The sequence below is a fragment of the Trachypithecus francoisi genome, unplaced genomic scaffold, assembly GCF_009764315.1.
Source record: "Trachypithecus francoisi isolate TF-2019V2 unplaced genomic scaffold, Tfra_2.0 Lachesis_group3, whole genome shotgun sequence".
Classification (NCBI taxonomy): domain Eukaryota; kingdom Metazoa; phylum Chordata; class Mammalia; order Primates; family Cercopithecidae; genus Trachypithecus; species Trachypithecus francoisi.
The window spans coordinates 43,831,103-43,849,975 of NW_022681468.1; the positions used below are offsets into that span (position 1 = coordinate 43,831,103).

At 42.1% G+C, this 18,873-nt stretch overlaps 1 protein-coding gene across 2 annotated transcripts in view; it reads right to left on the bottom strand.

Annotated features, from left to right (window-relative positions):
- PRKCH (protein kinase C eta) overlaps positions 1 to 18,873 on the bottom strand; it is a 244,160-nt gene that overhangs the window by 207,899 nt on the left and 17,388 nt on the right. The gene's annotated exons all lie outside the window — the stretch shown is intronic.

Genomic DNA, 18,873 nt, shown 5'->3' on the forward strand with positions numbered 1-18,873 from the left:
CACATAAGTTTGCAGCCATCAGGACAGGAAAACGGAGGAGCTCATTCTAGGAAGTTTCAAGTTGTTTAGTAAAGTCAGATACAAAGTCATGTGTTAAGAGTGAGGCGGGAGGAGAGGCCTTAAGAAGAACAGTAACTGCATGGAGTAATTGTTCAATAGCATGGGAGAAATGGGCAACACCAACCTGCCCAGTACAGCTTGGAAGTTCAGGCACAAGTGTAAAGAAGGCAGTCCTGGAGGGTTGCTGACCAAAGATGGCAGATGTGCCGATATGCCACAGAATTGGGAGTACTGACCAATGTTCTGATGACCCACCATTCTCTAGAAAGTGAACTCACCACTGGTTGTCCACTGAAATCTTTATTTTATTCTTGGGAGGGTTCTAGCCATAGTAAGAAATAACTAAATAAGGCCAGGCGCGGTGGTTCATGCCTATAATCCCAGCACTTTGGGAGCCTGAGGCGGGCAGATCACCTGAAGTCAGGAGTTCAAGACAAGCCTGGCTACCACGGCGAAACCCTCTCTCAACTAAAAATACAAAAATTAGCTAGGCGTGGTGGTGGGTACCTGTAATCCCAGCTACTTGGGAGGCTGAGGCAGGAGAATCGCCTGAACCTGGGAGGCGGAGGTTGTAGTGAGCTGCGATCATGCCACCACACAGGAGACTCCATCTCAAAAACAAAACAAAACAAAATTTCCTATAAGAAAGAACTAAACAAGATAACTCTTTTCCCTCCCCCCCAAGATATCCCAAGACAACACTTAATAAATTATCAAAATAACACTACTGCTACAGTTAAATCCCTTGACTCTTACTACTTAAGCCAATAAACTGAGACAAAAATCAACTGACACTCAAAATATGCCATTGTCAAAGCCAGAGATAGCCCGGAAAAATACATCGGTCTGTTGGCTCTCAGATTTCACAGAAATTTGGCATAGGAGAATCCCAGTTCTTAAAATGATACTAGAATTCTAACTGGTAGAGTCCAGGGCTAAGCGTGAAAGAAATACCAGATCACAAACCATCTGGATTACAAAGGAGCACAAGGATAAAATGGGTACAAGCTCCCCTCCTTGGCAACTTAGCACAGGACATCCACTCTGGACAACAACAATAGAAGTACATGATTCCAGTTCCTCCCAACCCCCAAACAACCCACTGCACTCGACCAGGCAGCCTGCAAAACAATGGAAATGTAAGGTCACCCTCCTGTTCTCTGCCACCCCCCTCTACTTCCTCTTTCACCCTGGATGAGTTGTCATCTTTCCATGAAAGAATGCCAAGCGCTCAGTCAGTCTGACAGGCAGTTCCTGCTCTTCCGGTTCTCTGGATGCTTCAAAGGGGTGGCAATGTGTTACCAGAAAGACTACCCTCGTCGGTAGGCTGTTTTCCAGGCTTCCACCCCTGGTGAGTCACTTGCCAGTTTCTACCAAGTATAAGAAGATCTATCATGGAAGGAGACTTCACTTGAGTCCCGTGGGTCTAACGTTGCTGCCTCTCATGAAAGTGACACTTCTAAATTCAGACTGGACTATACAGGTCTTTTGGTGGATATCTTCCAGATTGGCTAGAATGCGTAAGTGGCAAAAAATTAAAGCATGACGTAGCAATACTAACAAAGTTGGCCCTGAATAGTAACATTCCAAGAAATGAATTCAGAAGCCACCCATGAAGCAACCAATAAAGTTAGGGCAATAGTAATCAAGAAATGTCCATGTTGAATATGAGATTATAAAATCTTCCCTTAAAATGATTTAGTGTATATTTTTAGTAAAAAGGTAAGAAGATAAATTTTGGTCAGATTACTTAAATATTTATTTGATGATCATCCTTTAAAAAAAATCCTCCATTTGACCCAAGGGATACACTAAAATATAAGAAAGTGGATCTTTTAAAGTCTCCTACCAAAAGATCACACTATCAGTTCCCTCAAGGAGCTAACAGTTTTTAAAAGGTCATAAAAAGCAGAATAGGTATAGCTATCAGATAAGACCAGGAAAGCGGGGATGCTGAAGAAACAGAATTTTTTAATAATAAGAAAAAAAAAAAAAACAAAGATAACCAACATGTCAAAAAAAAGTGAAAAAGGTGAATGATAATGGTGTTCAGTGCAATGAGAAATAAAGTAGGATTTGCACAGAAAAGCAACAGTTTTAGCAGAAAAGAAGTTAAGATGAGCCCATTTCTACTGCATAATATGGACAAAAGGAAGACATTAAATGACATGTGAGAATTGAATCCTCTTCCAAGGAATTCAGTGTAAAGGAGGAAAAGATAATAGCTAGGAAAAGGTTTTCTATTTTCTATAAAGCACTTATACATCATCAAAATTATCCATTGAATCCATTTTTCAGTTCTAATCTAAATTTCTCAAGGCAAGAATCATATTCAAATATTTGTTCATCTAATTCATTTATGCAAGTACTCACTTGAATTTCTGTGCCTGGTAAATGCCAGTCATAATGTCCTCGGTATTGAGGGTACCAAGGAAAACAAATCAGACATAAGATCTGTTCTCAGAGTTTACTGTTTAATAGTCTAATGAGGAAGGCAGAAATGAAGTAATCTTAGTTATTCTGAGATGTACAGAGAATATATAACTGTGACTAAATGAGAAGAAAAAGTATAGAAAAGCCTAAAATACTCTGGGGAACACATAAAGGCCTCATTGGGAATGTGGAATTTAAATGGAGAATTTGTCAGGTGAAGGGAGAGGAAGGAATAGAGTCCAGGAAATGGACACAGCTTGTGCATAGGTTCTAAAATTCATCTTTGCGTCGGCAGGCCCCTGTACACAGTAGATGCTGAATAAATGCTTATAGAATAAACTTTAAGTTCCTCATGCATTCAGAAAAAGTCTTCCCTAAGAAAACAACCCCTAAATATAGGGGGAAAAAAGGAAAAAGAAACAGCTATAGGTGCAGACATGTTATTTGTAACACACACACACACAAATAGAAACAGCAATAAGATGGTAAATTATGTAAACCAGTGACTGAAATATTATGCAGCTATTATAAGCAACATAGAAACTGCAATTATACAATTAAGTGGGAAAAGGTAACAAATGAGTATATTAGGATTAGAAATATGGAAAAGTGTGAAAATTAAGAACAATATATCATTTTATACTGACTGATAACATTAAACAATCAAATACCAACCATCTCATCCATATTCCATATATGAAATTCCAAATGTCTTCTGTTTGGAAGCAATTATTGCAGCCAATTTTCAGACAAAATCCCATTAAGACCAAACCATTCATTTTGGTCTGCTTAGGAATTGCAATGTTACTTCAAAAACACCTTAAATGATTGTATAGCCTTACTTCTTTATAAAGTGATCTCCCATATATTATATTTTGGTTATCATCATTTGCTTCGTCCATGTGATTCTTCTTCTTCTTCTTATTTTTTCAGAGGTAGGGTCTCACTCTATTAATCCTGCTGGAGTGTACCAGTGCAATCATAGCCCACTGTAACCATAAACTCCTGGGTTCAAGCAGTCCTCCTATCTCAGTGTCCCATGTAGCTAGGACCACAGTCATGTGCCACCATGTCTGGCTAATTTATTTATATATATATAAATAAATTATATATATATATATATAATTTTTTTTTTTTTTTGGTAGAGACCGGGTCTTGCTATGTTGCCCATGCTGGTCCAGAACTCCTGGCCTCATATGATCCTCCCACCTCAGCCTCCCAAAGTGCTGGGGTCACAGATATGAGCCACCATGTCCAGCCTGATTCTTATTATTTAATAGGTCAGTATAATGTGCTATATAAAGCATCCAGGAGGAAGTGACTCCTAATTTCCCACAGGGTACTCCAAGGGCCTTATTTTTCTCCACTGACATTTTAATTACTATCACATATTCCTTTTTGTTTTTCCCAATACTATCACCTATAAAAAAATTTTAAGTGTATATGAAATATAATCACATTACAAAAGTTTGAAAAATTGAGAAAACAAGTCTTAATTGTCCTAATATAAATAAGTCTCAAACAGCTACAGATTGGTTAAATGTTTCCAGCTACTTTATGTAAATCTTTATATCTCATATGTATCTTTAATCATTTTTTTCTGATTATGAAATTATACACGCTTACTAGGAAAAGAATATAACTTGGGAAATTAAAGTCCCCCAGAAACCCACCCCACTTCTCCACTCGAGAAAAGTATTGCTAAGTGCTTGATGCTTCATTTTCCAGATTTTTCCCCCCTTTGACTATACAGGTCCACATCTCTTATCTAAAATCCCAATATTCAAAAAGTTCCAAAACCCAAACAAATTTTATAACATTTGTTGTCAAAATCTTACCTGAACTGACATAAGACAATGTGTAATCTTTATTTACCCCACTTAGTATGAATATCCATGTTTTGCCACAGGAGTATTAACGTTTTTGATTACAGATGCCACCCCAGCCCCCACTGGAGGTGTTATTTAATAGTAAATGAATTTAATACATTGTCCTATGTAAAACTGAAAAAATCCTGAATTCAGAAACACATCTGACTTAAACTGCTTCAAATTAACGATGCAGACTTATACTGATATTACTATCATTCTCATTTCAGAAATAGGTCATATCAGGCATGCCTCTCTATTAGTATATTTTTTTCACTCAACAATATATCTAGGACATCATTCTTTCTTTTTTTTTTTTGAGATGGAGTCTCGCTCTGTCAATCTCGGCTCACTGCAACCTCCGCCTCCCAGGTTCAAGCCATTCTCCTGTCTCAGCTTCCCAAGTAGCTGGGACTACAAGTGCACACCACCACGCCTGGCTAATTTCTTGTATTTTTAGTAAAGACAGTGTTTCACCATATTGGTCAGGTTGGTCTTGAACCCCTGACCTCAAATGATCCATCTGCCTTGGCCTCCCAAAGTGCTGGGATCACAAGTATGAGCCACCACACCCAGCCTATTATCTGGGACATCTTTCTACATCAATTCACTGTGTTCTTTAATAGCCATATGGATGTGGGTGGGACCAGAAAAATGAGAACAAATCTGATTTTAAGGAAAGGATAAATAAGGGAAATAGCTCAAAAAGCAGACCTATAGAAATTATTAGGGAGGAAATCGACAAGAGTAGAGATCACAGAATTCAGAGGTGGAAAAGACGTTAGTGATTAATGGTCTTATTCTTTTGTCAAAAGATGATCTCATTGGATGACCTGAGTTCACACAGCAGTTAGCAGCTGACCTGGGACTAGAACCCAGGGGTTCAAGTTGCCACCCCTTTGTGCTGCTACTCTTGAGATTCCACACTCCTGATGTTGAGGGCCACCCAGGTTGACTGTGAAAAACGTGAAAGCAACTTATCCATGAGGGAGCACAGATGCTTCCCAGGGTTAGTCTGAGTTGTTAATATAAAAGTCTGTTCATCTAGCCTTGTGAGTAGCAGCCTTCTAAGCTAACAGCAGCATTTTATAGTTTTATAGCCAAGCAGAAAGCGATACAAGGAGCCATTGCCAGTTACTAAGAATTGAAGTTGGATGTTCAAATTTAGGTCACTTTTTCCTCAATAGAAGCCACAGCATGCCAAGTGCATGTCACTTTCCTGACTAATCTTGTCTTTTTGGGCCCGAAGAGCTAAACCTATAATTGGAGAAGAGAACATGACACTATGATACCAACCAGAAAACCACCAACACCCAACGTGCATCCCTCAGAATCTCTCAAATCCTCACTGCGCCTCCGAACACCACTTAGTTCCCTCAAATACGTCCTTCTAACAAGCAAGCGTGCTTTCATGTATTTAGAACAAATCTTAAACGTACACATACATCCAAATCCTAAAATTCAGAATACAGAAAAGCAGAGAAGGAGAGAAGAAAGACTAATGCTACCAAAAATCAGTCTGCCTTTTCCTGCCCGCCTCCTTGACATGCCACCACGTGGCAACACCACCTGCACTCCTCACCCACCTCTCAGGCTCCAGGAAGGGTGGCAGAATGCAACTCTGCAGGACCTTAGCTGGAATCACCATCTGGGAAAATGAAGACTTATAAACACATTCTTTCAGAAGCCTGTGTCCTCCATTCCCTCACATAGACAGCAGAAATAAATCACAATGATGTGGTTCTGTATCAGCACACCTGATGCTATGGCCCAATCAATTATTTTTGGGAATCAATATCTCTCTTAAAGGTTTTTAGTAGAGTATCTTTTTATGAAACTTCTGCAGTTTCCTAAATGAGTTCTACTTACGTTACATGAAATGACTGACAGATTAAAAATACACGTACCCATGTATCCTGCACCCTAATATGCAAAGTAAAGTAAGTGGTGCTTCATCAAAAGGATGCCATGAAGAGGAAGCAACTGAACTACCTGTTTCCTTGACTGAGGCCACGTAAGACAGACTAGCTCTTACAAGGAGAGACAAAACAACCTACAATCCCTCTACAGAAATGTTTGCCAACCATGGATATTAAAGGGCCAGTCTCTGAGCACTGTAAGATCTACAACAGCAAAGTTATTGGGGAATTTTTATTAGTAGTTTGGATTAGATGAGGGTCTAAGCTAAGAGAAGACCTTTTAAGGGGTTGGCAGAGTAAACATCTACGTGCACCGATCCTGCCCCCAGGGATGCTGGGTAGAGCATTGTAAAGCACTCCAGCTTCCTGGAATAGACAGACACGAAGTGTTGTTACCCCTCCATGGGGGAGGGGGGACATTCTTTCAGTGACTTTAAGAGACAAGGGACGCTGATGAAGAGATGAGGAGAGAGCCTCTGTTGTAGTTTCTAGCCTCAGTTTCAGAAATGATTCTGAGAAGCAATGATGTGCTTTAGTCTCTAGAGGAGTATGGAGTGAGCAGACAAGGTGTAAACACTGACTTTATAGAAGAAAAGTAATTCTTATTTTCTATAAAAGCCCATAAATCTAAATATCTGTCAGTTCTCTTCTCTATGTTTTGTATGCTGTTTCTATACAAAGAAACAGGTGGGGCAACAGCAAATGCTAGTGGTCCCCTGGGGCCCAGTGGTCAACAGGCTTTGGACAGGTAAATACAAGCAAGCGTGCTTTCATGTATTTAGAACAAATCTTAAATGTACACATGCATCCAAATCCTAAAATTCAGGAGAGGGGAGGAGACGTGGAGGAAAGGAGAGAGAGAAAGAGAATACAATGGGGGCAAATATAAAAGCAAGAGACAGCATATAAAGCACTATATAAATGATGGTTATTTTCCCAGCTCTACATTCCCGCAGCACCTTCCATAAACCTTCTTTGGGGCATTTAAAACATACTCTTGTCATATTTCTCTGTATGGCTGCCTCATTCACCTATATATCCAAGTTATGCCAAGCACAGTGTTGGCATAACTTGCCATTGAGTACTTGCTAAATACGGCTTTTGTAAAACAACCATGAACATAAGAATGAACACAGATTTGGACATACCAGTATTTCTTTCTTTTTTTTTTTTCCTGAGACAGAGTCTTGCTCTGTTGCCCAGGTTGGAGTGCAGCGGCACGATGTCAGCTTACTGCAACCTCTGCCTCCCAGGCTCAAGCAATTCTCCTGCCTCAGCCTCCTGAGTAGCTAGGATTACATGTGTACACTACCATGCTTGGCTAATTTTTGTATTTTCAGTAGAGACGGGGTTTTAACATGTTGGCCAGGCTGGTCTTGAACTCCTGACCTCTTCATCCACCTGCCTCGGCCTCCCAAAGTGCTGGGATTACAGGTGTGAGCCACCACAAACAGCATTTCTAAGGTGGCAAGCATTCCTCCCCATTCCCTACCAAAAGAGTCAAAAAGGTGTCATCTGGCATGCTCTACAGACAGCAGCTGTACCCCTAGCACCGAAGAACTGGGTTTGAACTCAGACTCTTCCTTTCCCTTTTATTGGCTGTATGTTCCTAGAAATTATCTAATTTCTCAGAACCTTGATTTCCTCATCTGTAAAACAGGGATAACAATATCTAACTCAACAGGACTGATGGGAGATAAACTGGAATAACAAATGTTAAGGATTGGTACATAGTAGGTACTCAATAAATGTGAGGTAGGGAGCATAAGATAGTGGAAGACCTGTCATCAAGTCCCAGACATGCCCCTAAAGTGATCTCAACTGAAATGGAAACAATGATCTACTTGCTTCCAAGAATTACTGTGTGAGGGGCAAAACAGAAAATGCATACGAAAGGAAACAGGATAAACACATGCACCCTGGAAAGGGTTAAGCAAATAAACATCTACTTAGAGGTCTCAAGTGCATACTTTTAAGAGCATAAACGGATAGCCATCATCATTTTATCACATTCTCTGGATGATTCCATTTAACCCGAATCCCTTCTCCAGCAGGGAACACTTCTGTGTCAGTCACTCAGGCAACAAACACTGACAAGTACAACAAATACTAAGGGAGTGCCTATTGTGTGCTAAGTGCTGTGCTGGAAGCGGAAGCTGCTGGTGGGCTGTGGACCTTGCCCTCGTGGTGCTTACAGTCTAGGAGGGTGACTCACTGATTACAAATAGTTACGTGCAAGTGCCAAAAGGCAGAGTGCCAGTGGCTACAAAGGCATAAAATAGGGGGGTGGAAAGATGGAGGGAGACCTTAACCGAGCCTGGAGGACTCCTAATAACGGTGATATTAACGAATGGCTACCCATAGTGGCTTTTGGTGACTGTGACAGGAGAGAAGGAAGAGGAAAGGGTCACAGAAATTATATACCAAGGTGGGTGTAAACCCAGCTCAGCATGGCTGACTAAAATTAAGAATGCAAGTAAGAAAAGTTCTGCCTTTCACTGTACCCGATAAAGAACTAAAGAAGCTTCCCTCCATCTAAACACAGTCTAAATAGAAAAGTGCCTTGTTTCATCCCAGCCCAAGCTTCAGAGGTGGAGGCAAAGTTTCTGTTTCCCCAAGCAAACTTTGTCAGTTTTGTCAGACCACCTGTCTCTCCAGACACCACACACGGTTCAAATGGCTCATGTTTTTCATCCACCAGCTTTTTCCTTCTATTCATTCGAAATCCACTTCATGGCCACACACCCCCGGAGCATTTTAAAACTGGGTGTACCACTGATGACTCGCCTGAAACATACGGGCAATCAGTCCTCTCTCTGGCCCCCTGCTCTCTGGCTGTAACAGACCACAGGGAGAAACACCCTCCCCGGAAAACACCAACTGTACTCATCTGTCTGGAGTCTGTACATTTGGGAAGTTGTACAAAGAGATCGGTGCTGATAAAACTGGAAGGCTGACAGTCAAATAAATTGATCTAAACCCTTACCAGAAAGAAGGATGGAAAGGAACCGGGGCATTCCCCTGTGGGTTTCCATAGCTCTCCTGGCACCCAGATGAATCAGCTTGGAGAAACCAGTAAGATACTCTCCTCCCTGGGCCTATTAACTTCCTTTCCTCACCCCACTGCCTCCACCAAGCTCGTTAAAGTACTATTTAATTCCGTTCCCTGAAAACTCTGGGTCCTCTCTTCCTTTCTATTTTGGCAAAGGTGGTTGCATCCTCCCTCACTGACTGAATGAAGTCAATGCTCATGGTGTGAAACAGTTTTAATGTGTGATACCTCACATCTGCCAATACAAATTATTAATGAAGTTCATTACTAGTTATATCAGGCTTTAGTGTATAAAACAGAGAGAGTCATTATTAGCCAAACTCTGATTAAAAGGACCCAGCACCTCCAAGGGGCCTACATTAAGTGTCTTGTCTCATACAGCCTCTAGTTAACACGGGCCACTACTTAGGAGTAATTGAATCAAAGCCAGAACACAAACTTCCACAAAATTGGGATTAGGAAATAAACTACAGATATTCCAATTGCCTTAGGCCCAGAAACACCACTGTTAAGTCCAGCAAGGCAGGAGTTACTTCAACTGACCACACCTGGGTATGGGTACCAATGCCCAGAGAAAGCAGAGGAAGGCAGGTAAAAGAGGAACGAAAGCATGAATAGACCTGCGGTAACACTGTCCAGGGAGCCTTGAAGATAATAATAATAATAAAAAAAATTATCAGCACAACCAAACTGCTTTAAACCACAATACCTCATCCCCACAACTCCAGGGAAAACAATTAAATAAAAATTAATTTCATTTTTAAAAAGTAAATCAATCAATATTCCCTCCTTTAGCTTGGCACAAACCAAACCACCTTAAATAAGTAGAGTTATAACAGTCCCTCCCGAATTTTCACTTCATAGCTTTAGGAGTATCTATTCTGGATTTCTTTCCCCACCAGTCCCCACCCGTCAACATGCAACTTCAAAGGGACTCAAAGAAACAACTGAATCACCGGTGAACAGATTACAAAGCAAGGGGCAGCAGACAAGCCAAAGTAAACATACGGTAAAATTCCTAAGCCATTCCTAAACAATGCTTATGAGGACATCAACATCATTAGCTAATGCGGGAATGAAAAGATGGATGTGAAAACTATAATGCTTTGGAAAAATAACTCATTTAAATGTTCATTACTATAATGGCTGTTTGGTTGAAGTCCAGGACTGCAGGTCGACTTTAAATCAAGCCCACATTAAACTGAATGGGCTTGCAAAACACAGGCAGAAAGATGTGAAACATTTGCTCATGCTTGCTTTGGTCATGAAAGCTTTATTCCTTTACAGAATTCTGCATTAACACCATAGTACACACACACATGAAAATCTCTGTGCCCTAGAAATGTTTATATATCTGTTTCCCCTATAAGACAAGCTCCTTGAGGGCAGGGAAACTATCTTTTTATTTCTGCACATCCCATGTGTTGCATAACCCCAGACACGTAATAATTGCTCCAATAAAATGTTTAAATTATTGGCAAAATAACAGTTAATTTTGAAAAAAAACAAAAGGGAAAAATAAGGCCATTGGTGTAGGCCACAGCCTTAAGAACTGGGAAATGACACACTATCTCAAGTCACTGTTTGCAGAACGTACAACACAATGCAGCATGCTTGTGCTGATAAATTCAGTTGTGAGTTTACCTAGGAGTTCACTGTCAGGAGTAAAGAGGATAAAATCAAAGGTATTATAGAAATGGATAATGTAGCCAGCATGATGTTTAAGGGGAGACATATCCCAAAGAAGATCAATCAAATTTGTTCGTGATAATTTGATACCTCATTCATTAAATTGCTAAAAAAAAAAAAAAAAAATTGGTGCCACCCTGAAAAGCTTTCTTGAACAAGGGAGGCATGTCCGTTTGGGGAGTTGTCATCTGCTGCAGATGCACACGCAACACATGTAAAGTGTCCCTGCTATCCAGGGCCCTATCAACTCTCAAACCTTTAATCATTTCTCTACCACTTGACATCAGAATTAAAAGGCATATGGCCTTAAAAGGCAAATACCCACAGTCCATCCGAAAAATTTTTATTTTTCCTCATATCAACCACCTGAGGCAGGTGTAACGCAGCCTCGTGGTTCCATGCAGGTGCTCAAACTCTAGCTCCACAACTTTAAAAAAAAAAAGAAGTGGGGTCTTGCTGTGTTGTCCAGGTTGGTCTCAAACTCCTGGGCTCAAGCAATCCTCCTGCCTTGGCCTCCCAAAGTGCTGGGCCGCCGTGCCCAGCCTTCACCACTTATTTGGGGCAAGTATCTTAACCTCTCTGAGCCTCAGTTGCCTCACAAAGAGGAAGATAATAAAAGAATCTGAATATCTTGAAGGTATTCTGAGGATTAGTTAATGCACATGAAGTACTTAGCCTGACACCTAATTAATCCTTATTGTGTACCTCCTATTATTGTACATTATCCCACCTGCTACTCTATTCATCACTCCTCTGCTCGCCTTCCCTGCTCCAACACTGCAGCAGAATTTAAGAGAGAAGGAACAAGTTAATGCACAGTTCACAGCTATTTCAGCCACCATGAAATTACTGCTGTGGCTGTCAGCCTGGTCTCCACATACAGATATTGAAAGTTAAAGCCTCTGGATGGAGAAAAAATACAATTTTGTTGTAGCTGTTTTGTTTTCTATTGCTACATAACAATGTATTCTCTTTTCACTTGAAATCTAAAACCTACATAGTCTAGAAAACCAAGTATGTTTATAAACATGAAGATGCTGACAAAAGACTTCACGACAATCTGCTCTTTCTAGCCTCAAAGGGACCACAGTGACAGAAGATCCCGGTATGACACTGTCCTCCCAGAAAGTGCTTGCTAGAAAAGGGTTTGAGAAAGAAGAGTCATTTATATGTAAATATCTTAGACTTGTTACCCCTAAAAATAGTGGAAAGAGGGAAACAATTTGTTAAGAAATATACCAGAAAAGGGAACTGAGGCTGAATGAGTATACAGCCTAGTACTGTGACAGGAACAGAAAGAAGCCTTCTTGGCCAGCCTAATGATAAGGTCATTCTCCCAAAGTGGAAACTGGAAAACTAGCATGTGAAGCAGGGCACGCTCAAGACCAGCCTCAAACAATCAACTGGGGGGTTCACAGTGGCCACTGGGTTAAAAATAAATCTTTTGTTCCAGATGAACTTTAAGGTTCTTCGAGCTTTAAGGGGCTAGCAATCTGGATCTGGTGAAAACAGGTCACATAGGCAAGCGTTGGGAGGAACTTCTAGAAATAGCACACAAACAGCCATCACCCAAGCAAAGATCAGCAGGGTCAGGATTCATCAGTGCAAGGGACCACTCTGCCACTCTCAGTCACAGGCAACCCTGCTGACTACAGACCCAAGTGCCACCCAAGGCGTACCTGCAGCTGCTGGACTGATCATTCCACAGCTGGCTCCAGAGGCCTGAAAAGAACAGGTCTGGTCACAAGGCAACCATCCAGCACTTTCCACTGCCTTGCTTGTGGCTCTTTTCCTCTCAAATAAGTTACTGAGATACATGAGGCACTTCATTCAAGTGCCTAAAAGTCACAAGAAAAAGATTAAGTTTTGCCCCCCAAATCCCTGTTTGCAGCTGCCACACCTGGCACTCAACAGCTTATTTTCATGGAAACACCTGGCATACAATGGACCCCCCCCCTCAGCCTGCCTCCCTTCATACCACAGGACACTTCTGTACTAGTGTGGATGGGAAATGCCAGTCACTGTCTAACTCAACTCCTGACCCTACTTCCTCGGTGGTGCTAGGCGTTTTACATTTATTTTCCTTTCTTGTTACGCATCCAGTGTCATGAAGCAGCAACTCTGGCAGCGTTAAGTGCATGACATCAGAATTCTCAGAGCTAAGGGAACTGGCAGAGATCACTGGGCTCATCACTGACCTGAAACTATGCTAAACCTCTTCTTTCCCAAGCACACAAGAAAGCTGTGTCCCTCAAATAACAAGCTCCATGGTGTTCTGATGATATACTGATATCATTTCAGTATGATGAGGGGGATTACTGGAAGTTTCACCATCGAGTAAGTCATCATCCAAAAGAGCCACCATTACAAAATACAGGCCCTGTGCAGCATAAACATGAAATTCTGGAGGCACAGAGCTTAAGAACTGTCAGGATTCTGGACCAGGGAAAAGGCTAAGATGTCTGGCTGTACTTCCACATAGAAGATTCAAACCTGGAAAACATTTGTTCTAAATAATCCAGACCCATTTCCTGGTGCCAAACGTAATTCCACTCATTTCAGTCTAACAAAGTTATAGAAAAAACTCTTCTGAAATGTCTTTGTACTTAAAATTTTTAAGCCAATTTTACTCTTTCACAGTATGTCACGGGCTGTTGTGCAATGAATTATTACTCAAAATATTACTTGATTACAAAAAGGCCAGGTCTTACATCGGCACATTAGAGATATATATATATATATTTTATGTTTAAAAGTGCTACATAAAAAAATCTGTCATCGTGCCCTGCACTCTCCAGTCCTGGTTCTATCACAGCTCCAGAACAAATGGAAATATCACCAATTAAATTGAAGACCCTCATTTCCTTAGAGACTGATCCTTTTATAGTTCCATAAGAGAAATCAGTCAACATGTGAGTCTTTTCTATCCAGTCTACTGTCTTTTTTTTTTTTTTAGGGAACTGGTCATTATTTCTCTAAAGGGACATTCTTTTGGAAAATCTCTTCCTTGGGTTACAACTATTTCAGATTCATTAATTTCTTAACTGAAGTTACATTAAGTCTCTTCTCCAGACAGGACACTAGCCTCCAAGCCAGTCTTTTGATTTATCAGTTCCAAAACTAGATGACTCAGGCAACTGCTATACTGGAAATGCCAACTGGGCCTTGAAAGTCAAGTCCATTTAAGCGGCGATTATATTCCAGCCCACCCTGTCAGCAGTCAGATAAAAGTAAAGGCAAGAAGTCTGTGTGAGAGGAATCAGTAAAACCACCTCCTTCAGAACAGAACAGATCAGATCAGAACATCTGATCCATGGAGAAACTGAAAAAAACAGAACTGCCTTCTCCAGAGGTGACCCTTCCTTGGCTATCTTGAGAATGAGGTGACACAGTTCTCAAACCCTAAGAGCAGCTCCTACATGGCATTGTCTAATGTTAGCTGGTAGAGAGAAACACTAAGGGCAATCTTTTTGGATGCTGGTCTTCAACAGATCATTTAAGACACCCCACTGTCATTTCTCACGTGGTCGTCAGTGAGCCTGGTTTTAAGATACCAAAGTAGACCAGAACACACTGGAAAATTTGCAGCAAGAGATGCTAAGATCTGTTGCATTTCAATGAGGGCTGAAACACCTCCGCCCTGTGGGTTCTGCTGCACAGCCACAACAGTGGCAAAGGGCAGAGTTCCTGTGGAAACACTTACAGTGCAAACCCGCTGGTGGAAATGGGTCTCTGAAAAAACAAACGCTTCACACCCATAGAACATAGTGATGAAGCCCAATGGAATGGCAGGTTTGAGCCAACAATACAGAGTCTGAACCAAGTCAATCATTGACTTCACATACATGGAGATAAAAATCCATAATTAATTAAAGGATAAAGCCTACAGAGATGACATATTCTAGGATTTTTCAGATCTTTAAGCAGCTGCTCACTGACTAACTCACAATCCAGGGCAGCTCTCCAAGCCTTTTCTGTTGCCAGGAAAAGACAAACCAAGATAATCTACATTTATATGAGTTAGGTTGATCATATTATATGCTAATAAATGAATTAGCTCCACCTTCACCATCCTTCTGCTTGAATTTAATTAGTAGTTGAGGCTTTAAAAGGGCACTCCCTTCCCCTCCAAATGAGTTTGGCACTCCTGTTCAGAACACAGAGTTGGCCATCTAGAAAAGGCCCTGCCCTTTCCATGAGACAGCCCAGTTACACTGCAGAGGCAGGTCACCAGGCTTAGGACCTCACAAGGTCAGCCCCATGCAAATCTCAACTGTCACACCTATCTTTGTCACCTTCAGGGGGAGGAGGAGAACCCTTTCTCATGCCTCACCTCAAGGCATCCAATTCAACCAACATTACTCAGCACCTACCAGGGGCCATGCACTGGCAATACAACGGGAACCAAGACAAAGCCTCTGACCTCATGAAAAATGTTCCTACCAGTGGGATAAACCAGGCACAGTTTGCTTTTAAAAAGCACTTGAGCATTGTTAGTCCAGTGTAAAATGACCTGTACGAGTAAAATTCCATGGGAAAAATACAAATCCCAAACAGGAAAAAGGAGAAAAGGAATTTACACTACCTTCAACCTGGTTACTACTGACTTTCCCTGAAGACTGAACTTGTGCATCACCTCCTCCAAGAAGTTCTCCCTGAATACTCAGGTTCACAATCCCCTACTATCCGGTACCCATTTCTATTCCTTTTTTTTTTTTTTTTGAGATGGAGTCTCGCTTTGTCGCCCAGGCTGGAGTGCAGTGGCCGGATCTCAGCTCACTGCAAGCTCGGCCTCCCGGGTTTACGCCATTCTCCTGCCTCAGCCTCCCGAGTAGCTGGGACTACAGGCGCCTGCCACCTCGCCCGGCTAGTTTTTTGTATTTTTTAGTAGAGACAGGGTTTCACCATGTTAGCCAGGATGGTCTTGATCTCCTGACCTCGTGATCCGCCCATCTCGGCCTCCCAAAGTGCTGGGATTATAGGCTTGAGCCACCGCGCCCGGCCCCCATTTCTATTCCTAAACTCAACTACCCTGTGATGAAATTGTGGGTTTCTGCTGTCTCCCTCACTACAGGGAGAGCTCCTTGAGCTTTTCACCCCCAGCATCTACGGTGGTCTCTGGCCACAGCAGGTGCTCGGTGAATGCTGTGAAGTGAAACATGGAAGAGTGTGCTGACATGTACATGTGGCATGCTCAGGCCTGTTTATGGATGTCTTTGTAGTTACACGGAGAGTGACGCATTTTTTCTATGTAACTTCTTCACCCCTATCTTTTCTAATGTAATACAAGTCCTTCTGTACAAATTGCAAAGGAATACCTTCCGTCCTCCTTCAATATTTATTGTAAATAAGGTGAATTAGACATGAGCAGAGGCAAGAAAACCTAGTCTGTCCATTAGTACTTAGCTCATAAACTGGGAGGCAAGGAGAGGTGGAAAATGGAATGGGGAAGGCAGGCAAGGGCCAGCCAATTGGGAACCCTCCCCAGGAGCCTGAACTTTATAGGGCACAGGAAGCCTTTAAACGACTTCTGGCAGGAGGGAGGTTAGGGCTGAGTTTTAGACAGCTCATCCAGGCAGTTTGTGGAGGATGGATTTGAGGGAATACAACTAGATTCATGGAAACCAGTTCCAAGGCCATCACAATAATCCACATGTACGATATAAACAAGTGTGGTAATTGGGGGAAAAGAAGAAATTGACTCAGGAAGTATTTACCAAGCCAATCTGGCATGACTTGGCAATCAACTGAGGTGGGCAAAGAGGTGAAGGAGAAAGAAAAATCTAGAATGGTGGCCAGGTGACTGAACAATGGTGAGGCCAGTTCTGACCAGGAAAATGGGAGGAGAAGCAGGTCAGGGGGAAAAATGGGATATTTAATTGTGGACATGTTGACTAGGAGATGCCTAAAATCCTTTAGTCCAAGCAGGTCTGTCCGGCAAGCATATCAGACATGGGACCTTGGACCTGCTATTGGGCCTGTCTAAGCCACAGTTTCCTCGGGTGGGAAAGGCAGGTGCTACAGTGCTCCTCCTCTCTCACAGACTACTGTGAAGATTAAAGAAGACGGAGTATAAAGTAGTTTGTCCTAAGCCTGCCCCAGTTCCAGAAGCAGTAATTGGGCTCAGGGGGGAAGACAGGAGACAGAGCTTTGGAAGTCCTTGGCATATGGGCAATATTGTAGAGACTTAAAAGTTGACAAGACCATGTACCGAGACAAAGAAAACAAAGTAAAGACAAACCACCTCCCACCTGCCCCAGCGGCCCACCCCACACCTCCACCCCCCCACCCTGGGAACACCAATGGAACACCAATATTTAGGGAGGTTGAGGGATGAGGAAAGAGATAAAAAAAGAAACTTAAAAACACCTCAAACACCTCAGTAAGCATTGGAAAAACACAGAAACAGGGGAGCAATGAATATGAAGGATAAGGTAGCAGCCAACAAGACAAAGAACTGACTTGACTACACTGTCACTCCTGGGCTTTGCTAGCGCAGTCTCCTGGGGATGGGCACCGGGAAGAACAACCAACAGGACAGGGAAGGGCATTTGCAGACAGCTGTCGGGAAAAGGCTGAGAAGGGAAAGAAAAACACTGTGCCCCACCTCAAAAGGAAAGTGGGAAAGGCCAACAGGGACTGAAAGGCTGAGTTCTCAACAGAGATTTGGGTATGTTTTTAAAATGAAGGTTTTGCCAGGCACAGTGACTCACGCCTGCAATCCCAGCACTTTGGGAGGCCAAGGCAAGAGGATCGCTCGAGCCCCACAGTTGGAGACCAGCCTGGGCAACCTAGTGGACCCCGTCTCTATGAAAAATTTTAAAATTAGCTGGGGCATGGTGGCGCATGCCTGTAATCCCAGCTACACAGGAGGCTGGGGTAAGAGGATGGCTAGAGCCTAGGAGTTAAGGTGGCAGTGAGCTGAGATTGCGCCACTGCACTCCGGCCTGGATGACAGAGTGAGACCCAGGCTGGAGTGCAGTACAGTGGCTCAATCTCAGTTCACTGCAACCCTAACTTTAATTAAAAAAAAAAAAAAGTTAAAATTAAATGAAGGCGTCAGGAGGACAGGAGAGGATGAAAACACAGAAGGGAAGGCCTGGCCCAGGGAGAACACAGAGGGGACCCAGGCAGAGCAGGTGGAGGGCTAAGCCTGAAGAGGAGGTCAGCTCATCCCAAGACTCAGACCTTTCTAAACAATGGCCCAAGCAGAAGAAAAGTAATGGGACCTACTTAAGTCTAGGGGATGGAGGAGTAGGAGGTGGGTGAGGGGCTTAAAAAGGAGAGTGGTGGGGAGGCCTCATTAGCATTTCTTCCAATTCTCTCAGACAGTTTCTTCCTTTTAATGTTAAGTATCCTTCAGGCAGAGAGCTGTCACTATGTAATTTGACTTCAAAATATTAATGGCAATAATATTAATGGGAACACTCATTTAATATCTTGACAGGCACAATTTTTCAGAATCATGATTTTTCCTATTTTAAAATAAAATTCTACATACATAAGTTTGGTCCTACAGGACCAAATGACAACAGAAGGAGTCAACACCCATCAGAAACAGTTTAGAGAGAAAAATGCATACTGAAGTTCTAATGAGGCAACTTCAGGAGTCACTTATTTTGTCAGAAAATGACAGTTTAAGGAAAATGAGTTTAAATGGCAACTCAAACTCAAGGTCACAGTTGCACCTAGATCTTGTTTATGCCCCCTGATGGTGTCCTGTTCTTATCAAGGGCAGGCTTTCATTAATACATTCCTGACATAGTGTGTGCTGGATGATGGTTTCAGTCTCTCGCTTTTTACTATTTTGAAATCCATCTCTTATCACCCAAACAAAACTTAACATTTTGTT